The sequence below is a fragment of the Ictidomys tridecemlineatus genome, chromosome 9, assembly GCF_052094955.1.
Source record: "Ictidomys tridecemlineatus isolate mIctTri1 chromosome 9, mIctTri1.hap1, whole genome shotgun sequence".
NCBI classification, from domain to species: Eukaryota; Metazoa; Chordata; class Mammalia; order Rodentia; family Sciuridae; genus Ictidomys; species Ictidomys tridecemlineatus.
In genome coordinates, this window is record NC_135485.1 from 112,201,965 (window position 1) to 112,211,640 (window position 9,676).

The window sequence follows — 9,676 nt, forward strand, 5'->3', positions numbered from 1 at the left end:
ATAGACTTAAAGATAAGAATCATATGATCATCACAATAGATGCAGAAAAAGCATTTGACAAAATACAGGACCCCTCTATGTTCAAAACACTAGAAAAACTAGGGATAACAGGAACATATTTCAACATCTAAGCTCCAGACCAAATTCATTCTAAACGGAGAAAAAGTGAAAGCATTCAATTGAACAGAGAGCCTACATCCTGGAAGAAAATCTTTACCCCTCACAATCAGATAGAGCACTAATCTCTAGGGTATATAAAGAACTCAAAAAGCTTAGCACTAAAAAAACAAATAATCTAATCAATAAATGGGCCAAGAACCTGAACACACTGTTTTCAGAAGAGAATATACCATCAATCAACAAATATATGAAAAAAATGCTCATCATCTCTAGCAATCAGAGAAATGCAAATGAAAACTTCTCTAAAATTTCATCTCACTCCAGTTAGAATGGCAGCTATTATGAAGACAAACAACAATAAGTGTTGGCAAGGATGTGGGGGGAAAAGGTACACTCATATATTGTTGGTGGGACTGCAGATTGGTACAGCCACTATGGAAAGCAGTATGGAGATTCCTTGGAAATCTGGGAATGGAACCACCATTTGACCCAGCTATCCCTCTCTTTGGGCTATACCCAAAGGACTTTAAAACAGCATACTACAGGGACACAGCCACATCAATATTTATAGCAGCACAATTCACAATAGCTAAACTGTGGAGCCAACCTAGATGCCCTTCAGTGGATGAATAGATTTTAAAAATGTGACATATATACACAATGGAATTTTACTCAGCCATAAAAGAGAATTAAATTATGGCATTTGCAGGTAAATGGATGGCATTGGAGAAGATAATGCTAAGTGAAGTTAGCCAATCTCAAAAAACCAAATGCCAAATGTTTTCTGTGATATAAGGAAGCTGACTCATAGTGGGGTAGGAAGGCAGAACATGGGATGAATAGATGAATTCTACATAGGGAAGAGGGTAGAGAGGGAAAGGGAGGAGGCAGGGGATTAGCAAGGATGGTGGAATGTGATGGACATCATTATCCAAAGTACATGTATGAAGACTCAAATTTGGTGTCAACCTACTTTATATACAAACAGAGATATGAAAAATTGTGGTATTTATGTGTAATAAGAATTGTAATGCAGAAAAAGTACAGGTATAAAGACATGAATTGGCGAAAACATATTTTATACAAAGATATGAAAAATTGTGCTCTGTATGTGTAATAAGACTTGTAATACATTCTGCTGTCATGTATTTAAAAAAATAAAATCAATAAAAAAATGAAAAATTATTTCAGTACATGAGCACTTGGAGCACATACTCAAACTATATCCAAAACATAACAAAGAATAAGTGCCATCATTTCAAATTCTAGGGTACTGTGTCTCTGAGGACCATCAAAGCCTTTATCTCAGGAAATAAGTCTCCATATACATATATTCAAAGGCATTTAATACATAGAAATGTAGGTAGCTCCAATTTACATAAGTTTGAATTTTGGTTTCGCTTATAAATTTAGAGTAACTGGCATTCCTTTCACTTTCACTTCTAATTGATCGAAAATTTGACTTTATATATCTAATCAATTACTTAAATTGCTGATTGAAACCACTTTTTAAAGAGGTATATTATTTTTACATGCTGAAATCATCTACTAGAAATTTCTTTAAAATGAAACCCTTAAATTTCACATTATATTAAAAGCATGTGATAAAGGGGGTTCACTACAGTAATATGATAGTAGTTCCAAAAAAAAAAAACTTAGCAGACCTTTCAAAATCCCTTAAGATTCAGCAAACAACCAACCATGCTATATGGTGAAAACCTAAAGCAATTCTTAACCACAATCTCTTCCCCAGTCTTCCAGACTCCAGTTTGGACTTGAAGATAGATGGGAAAGACACACAGTTGGCTTCACAGTTGCTTCCATATTAAAAACAATAAAAATCACAAAAGCAAAAATTGACAATATCTTCTTCAGTGTGAGACATGCAAAAAATATAGGTTCATAAGATACTAAAGGGCCTCTTAAAATTTTTGAAATTGCTCTGTAGTAAAATTTGATTAACATCAGGATAAACATAACGTTGTTCACTTCTAGTAGGCTTATGGTTGTCTTGGAAATGCTAACCAATACAATTACACACATAGATAGATAGATAGATAGATAGATAGATAGACAGACAATATAAAACTATACATATGCAATCACTCACATGAGCAACAAATTACCATTATTTCTTATATTTGTCTACTTGAAAACCCAAGAAAAGCTACTGAAAAGCTATTAGAAATAAAAAGAACTCAGGGTGGAGCGCAACAGAGCTTGGTGGGCTGTGCGTGCCCACTTCGTCTCTAAGCGACCGGCAAGAGCAGACCCAGCCCATTCGGCTGCACCCAGGCATCCGCTTGGGCACAGCAACAGCACCTTGTGCGAGGTCCTGCACCCCACACCCGCAACCCCTCCCTAGCAGGGTGCATGGAGACGCCACCCGCCGCTGAGCCCTGCTGACCTGAGCTAGGAAATGGCCTTCCTGAGTGGCATGGCCCACTCCCTGGTGCAGTTGGGCCTGTACTTAAAAGCAGACCAGAAGAGCTTTTACGAAACTGGAGAAAATTGGAAAGGGCTCTTTTGATGAGGTGTTCAAAGGTATGGACAGTCAGACTCAAAAAGTGGTCACCATAAGAATCACTGAACTGGAAGAAGCAGAAGATGAGATAGAGGACAGTCAACAAGAAATCACAGAAAAAAAAATAAAAAATAAATTAAAAAAAAGAAATCACAGGGCTGAGTCCATGTGACAGTCGATATATAAACAAATATTATGGATCCTACTTGAAGTATACTACATTGTGGGTAATAATGGAATTTCTTGGTGGAGGCTCTGCATTTGATCTATCAGAACCTGGTCCGTTAGATGAAACTCAGATTGTCACCATATTAAGAGAAATTCTGAACAGACTTGATTATCCACATTCAGAGAAGAAAAATCCACAGAGACGTCAAAGCCGCCAATGTTCTGCACTCTGAGCTTGGAGAGCTGAAGCTGGCTGACTTTGGAGTGGCGGGCCAGCTGACAGATACCCAGATAAAGTGGAACACCTTCATGGGCACCCCCTTCTGGAGGGCGCCCGACGTCATTAAAGAGTCAGCTTACAACTTCAAGTGGCACTGGTCACTGAGTATAACAGCTATAGAACTGATGAAAGGGGAGCCCCCTCATTCCGAGCTGCATCCCATGAAGGTTTTATTCCTCATTCCAAAGAACAACCCCCTGACGCTGGAAGGAAACTACAGCAAACCCCTCAAGGAGCTCATGGAGGCCTGTTTGGACAAGGAGCCAAGCTTTGTGCCCACTGCTAAGGAGCTGCTGAAGCACAAATTCATAACGCGCAATGCAAAGGAAACGTCCTACTTGACCGAGCTCATCGACAGGTGCAAGAGGGGGAAGGCGGAGCAGAGCAGCGGACGACTCCGGCTCTGAGGACTCCAGGCATCTGGAGGTAGCAACTCCAGGGACAGGATCTTCACAATCCGAGCGAAGGATCCCAAGACTCTTGAGAACGGAGCTCTTCAGGCATCGGATTTGAAAAGAAATGTGGTGAAAGACATCTCAAAGAGGTCTATCTCTCAGTGTTTATCAACGATTATTCCTCCTCTGTTTGCGGAGCTGAAGGAGAAGAGCCAGGCGTGTGGAGGGAACCTGGGGTCCCTCCATAGAGGAGCTGCGATGCCATCTACCTGGCAGAAGAGGCCTGCCCCAGGATCTCCGACACCATGGAGGCCCAGCTGGTGCAGCACCTGCAGAGATATTCTGCAAATTGTGAAGGAACTTCATCCCACTGATATTCCTTTGGCATTTGGAATTTTGTTTTTCCTCCTTTTTTCTGCATCCAACTTTTGAAAGTCAATGAGAGCGTTTGACAACTCTCCTGGAGGAACCATGGTGGGCCACCCCCAAGGCCAAACTGTCCAGGGACACACTCAGCCCTCCCTGTGCCATAGCCTGATGAGGTCTCTTGCATGGGGTGGGAAGAGCCAGTTCCTCCAAGCAATTATTTTATCTTTTTTTATTGTTTTTAATTTTAACCATAGTGCACATATTCAAGGAAAATGTCTTTGATAACAAAACCCCTGAAGTGTATATTTGGGATTATGATAAGGCAACTAAAGACATGAAACCTCAGGTATCCTGCTTTAAATCGAAAACTCTACTGGGATATGGAGAATTGCTTGTGGATCTGTGTACAGATTTGTAGTTATTTTTACAGAAACCTTTTTTGCGTTCATAAGGAATCACTGTGTACAAATCTGCCAAATGCTTCTGTAGATAATGTGCCTGGACTAAATATTTGACAGGCCATAACTTGAGTCTATTGCCTTGCCTTCATTACATGTAAATTTTGAATCATGTGACCAGTGATTTGAGTTTTATTTTGTATTTGCAGGGTTTGCCATTAACAATAATTAATGCCCCTCTATGGAACACTCCTATATGAACCTCCACAGATGCAAGTATCCATCTCATTTGCCCCTCACCCCTTTTGGTACATTTAGGAATTTATTTCATTTTTAATCGATGGTACTTTCTTATTAGTGTTTTTAATTGGAACATATCTTGTCTCATGAAACTTTAAATTATTATTCTGAGTTTCCCCAGATGAAGCTCTCTCATCTAACCCTTGTTTGGAGACGCGCACTTAGTGGACTGTCCTGCCCACACAATTTTCTGTTGCACCTCTTAGCGGAATCTGCATATCATCTTTCCCACCTGGAAGTATCTGGATGCTTATACCAATAAATTTTATAACACACACACACACACACACAGAGAGAGAGAAAGAGAGAGAGAGAGAGAGAACTCAGTAATATGGTTAGCTAAAAAATACACACACAAAAAAATTCAAAAACGTCTTGGTAAAATAACCATCAGTTTGAAAATACAAAGAAAAGGAATAGATTCACAACAGTTTAAAACAAAATCTATGAACAAATTTAGTAAGAAATGTGTGACACAAACTATAAAAGACTAGAATGAAAGGAGAGTTCCAATGCTCCATAATGGCAAAACTTGATTACTTGAAGGTTTGTTTTATCCAAATTAATATTTGAAGTTGATGCAATGCCTATAAAAATTCCTGTGAAATTTTGAGAGAGAAAGGATTTGTTGCTGAAACCATTCTTAAATAGTTTTCCAAGCAAGGGTTAGAATCTTGACATATAAATGGGGAGAGTGTTATAGTTTGGATATGAGTTATGCCCCAAAGCTCTTGTGTTAATTCAGAAATGTTTGGAGGTAAAATGATTAGATTACAAAAGCTGTAACCTAATTAGTCCATCCTAGTTTGAATGAACTGACTGGATGGTAACTTTAGGCAGGTAGAGTATGGCTAGAAGAGTTGGGTCACTGGTGGCATGCATGCCCTGCAAAAGCCCATCTTCACCTGATTCCTCTCTCTCTCTTCTTCCTGACTCTACAATGAAGGGAGCCAGCTTTCCTCTATTGGGTCCTTCCTTCATGATGTGCAGCCTCACCTCCAGCTCACAGCAATGGAATCAGCAGTCTATGGACTGAGAGACCTCTGAAACCGTGAGCCCCAAGTAAACTTATTGTCCCCAGCTGGCCAGGCGGGCAACTAAAAAACCGACACAAACACAGAAAGACCTTTTGGGGGGTCAGGGATGGCTCTGAGACCTCAGGTTTCAGCTCCAACGCTGGAGGGCAAGGGGAGCAAGGGAGGCAAGAGAGAGAGCACACTGTGAACCCCTCTATTTATTTAGGGGAAAGGCATTCAATGGAAAGTTCCACTCAAATAAGGCGAGAGATTGGGTTTTGAAAGGTGGAGTCTTATTGGTGATGTCCTGTGGTCAGGAGATTGACTGACAGCTTGGCAAGTCACTCCCATCTCAGCTGCTGTGTCAGTGAGAGAAAAGGCACACATGCTCCCATGTTGAGAGCCACAGCCGAAGGAGCCCCAGCAAACTTCCAGCTGCCAGCAAACTTCCAGCTGCCAGTTGATGATTGGCTCACAGCGGCCCCAGCAAACTTCTAGCTGCCAACTGATTGGCTCCTCTGCGGTAATGCTCATTGGGCTGTTTCCATGCCCTTTCAGACCACGGAGCTGCTCATTGGGGGACTTTTTTTGGCTCTGCCCACGTGACCCAGCCAATCAGCCTCAAGAGCAGGAGGAGTTGGGGAGGTTGAGAGGCTTGTGGGAAGCTGGTGGTGGCAGTTGGGCTCTGAAGGTTTTTCCTGAGGAGCTGTGTGGTGTGGTGTGTGTGTTCTAAAAATAAAGTTCGTTTCTTTTGACAAGTGGCTCCTGAATTGTGCCCAGCCAGACTGCTGGCTCTCCCACAACCCAAAAAAGCACCTAACACCAGACTATATGCTCAAATGCTCATAGCTCACACACACAGTCCATGGATGCTTCTCGACAACTTATCCTCCTCTAAGTTGTTGTTTTCAGGTGTTTTGGTAAAACACCAAAAGCTAACTAAAATAGGGATGGGGAGTTGTACAAATGTTCAATCATAACAATGAGTCTATTTTTTAAAAAGTATGATGAGGTAAAGACTTTTCCTACTGGATATTCCAATGTATAAAAGTAAAATCATAAATACAATGTTTTGTTCCAGGGTTAGTGAAAGGAATATTATTAAAAGAGATTCAATTATATAAAAAAATTTAAGATATGATAAAATGGTGGCTTTAAATCTATGTTAAAAGATTTATTAATCAATAAACTTATTTAGAGGTAATTATATGTAGTCATTTGAGAAAAAAAATTCAGTTGGAGCTTTATATTCTGCCAAAATAAATTCCATATGGATTAGAGAATTGATGTAAAAAGAAAATTAGAAACAAATGGGTAAATAAAATGAGTACTTTTATGATGGAAGAATGGTTTTAAAATCTTTTAAAATCATTCAGGATGTCACCATGACTAGGGTCCTGAGGAGGTCCCCCAAAAGGGAAATGGACCTCAAAACAGGTCCTAATGGTCCTTGACATCATTGCAAAAAGGAACTGAGGCTATGGGTCAAGGAGTTACAGATTGAATTTATTAAGAAAGAAAGAAATACTCTGAAAGAAGGTGGAGTGTGGGTGTTGGGGAGGAATGAGATAACTGCAACTAACTATATTCCCATATGTAACATAAATAGTACAAGGACATGACCTAAGAGGGTGTTTGGGGCTCTCCTTGTGTTAATAACTGAGCACGTTGACCATTACCAGGACGGGTAGAGGAGTCAAATACTGACGTGTCAATTGCTATCAGGAGAAAGTAATTATTTTCTTCTGTTTTGTTTTTATGTGTTCAGTTTTGAGCATAGTACATTGGTAGAACTGTGGATAAGGTCTAATCATTGGCTTGCTTAATAGTGCTGTTTGTGGTCATGATATGTAAAAGTGACTTTAAATCCGAACCTTAAATCCACATGAAAGTGGACTCTAAATCTGGACTTTAAAACGTGGCCACTCTTGTGTTGTCCCTCATGTCTCCCTTCTACTTATCCTTATGTCTCTATCCCATCTTGAAGAGCCTAAGACATGTTGAACCAATTTTTTAAAAAATATCAAAGTTTTTAAAACCCAAAACATGTACATGATGTAAGAGATAAGGAACAAACTGGAAAAATATTTGCAACAAGTACATAGAAAAGTTTATTATTCCAAGTACTCTTAAAATATCTGAGGAAAAGAACAACGAGTAAAGGACATAAAGAAGCAACTCATAAAAGGAGAAAAAGTGTGTAGCTTGGTAGACAAGCAGGAACTCCAGAGCCAGACTGTCTGTGTCCAAATGGGCCTTTTGCCAGTGTTTAACTCTATGACCTTGTCAAGGTACTCACCTGTCTGTGCCTTTACTCTCTCGCCAATTTGTTCAGTACAGGTTTCCTCCACTAAATTTTCTTAAACTAAGATACACTTCTAGAAATAGAGATTTTTAGTTTAATATGAAGTTTTTAAAATGTTCATATCAGAACATTTACTAACTTTGAAATATTTGATAAAATGGCATCTCTTGTTACTTTTAAGCATGTTCAATAATGAAACACGTAAGTGTTCAAAGATAGTAATTTCAGTGATAAAGGGAATAGTCTTTACATTTTCATTCTTGATGATTCTGAAGTTTGAACTGTTGGTGTTTCTATGTCAGCAGTACCACAACCACACGGTTTCCCTTCTTTGATTCTCCATTTCCTAGGTTACTATCAGAGTACCACCCTACAGATGAGGGTGAAGAATAGATGCTGACATTGTAATCCTTAGGAATGGTTTGTCAGAAGCCAATGCAAAGATGTGAAAGCTAAGTCTTTTAGTTAGTTTTCTGCTGTGATGACAGAATACCTGAGACTGGGTAATTTATAAAGAAAAGAGATTTATTTGACTTATAGTTCAGCAGGCAAGGAATTCCAAGAATACAGCATTTGAGAAGGGATCTAATGCTGCATCATCCCATGGCAGAAGGCAGAAGGGTAGGGGAGATGAGAGCAAGGGAGAAAAGGCCTGAACCTGCTTTTATAGCAAACCCACCCTCATGATGATCATTCCACTCCTGTAACAGTGACATTAATCCATTCATGAAAGCAACACCCCCATGATTCAATCACCTTTCATTGGGCCTCACCTCCCAATACTGCCACACTGGGACCTAAGCTTCCTACATGGACTTTTGTGGACACCTTCTAACCACAACAGAGAGCCCCTCTACAGCTGAGCTAGACTTGGGCTTTCTTAGAACCCTGGGGATGTATTTCATTCTACCCATATACCTTCAATGCCAGTATGTGGCCTCAAAGGTGAAATACATGGTCAGAGAGAAGGCAGAAACTCATAGGTCTGTAACTGCCATGCTCTGGAATCATCAGAAGAGCTCTGGCTCATTTGCATGAGCACGTGAATTGTCCTCTTAGCTGACAATGGAGGGGTGGCTCCATTTATAAGACAGCTTCTCACTTGTAGTTTAATGTACTTGAAATATCCAATTTAAACTGGACCTGATACTCATTCTTACTGTGCTTCCACCTGGATGTTATGACCATCACACAGTATATAAAACAATGTGGACTAATCAGATACTGGTAGTTAATGTAGCAAAAAAAAATCTTAACCTTTCCAATGGCTACTACTTTAGGAGGATTAAAGCAATCAAAAACTTTTGGTACAGAAATTAAAGATATTATGAGAGCAAGTATCATTTATTAAATGCTTACTCTTGGCCAGTGACTATGTTGAATACTCTATGTTCATGTCCCTGGTTTAAAAATAAAGGATATATATATATATATATATATATATATATATATATATATATATATGCCTTTGAAATCATATGAAAGTATATGACAAACCCAATTCTGCCAAACTGACAATGAAACTCAATCTCCATTGTTGAGAACTCAATCTCTATTGATGAGGACTTCACTCTTCCTGGGGTTATCAAAAATATGTAAGGCTTAGGAGGTTTCTAGAAAATAAGGGGCAACTACTATTCTTAGGTCCACTTTTATTGCTAGTATTATAAGTTTTCATAAAATTGTTTAAACACTTTAATCTTTTCACAAACAGGCAGTTATAGCATTCCCACACTTGAGACTGGGAGCACCATTAAGTGCCTACCAAGGTCATGCCACCTCTGGCTGTTGCCACAGATCA

The 9,676-nt window shown here is 39.5% G+C and overlaps 1 pseudogene; it reads left to right on the forward strand.

Moving 5' to 3' along the window:
* The first annotated feature begins 2,237 nt into the window (after window positions 1-2,237).
* Window positions 2,238-4,230, forward strand: LOC101957851 (serine/threonine-protein kinase 24-like; annotated as a pseudogene).
* Window positions 4,231-9,676: the final 5,446 nt, after the last annotated feature.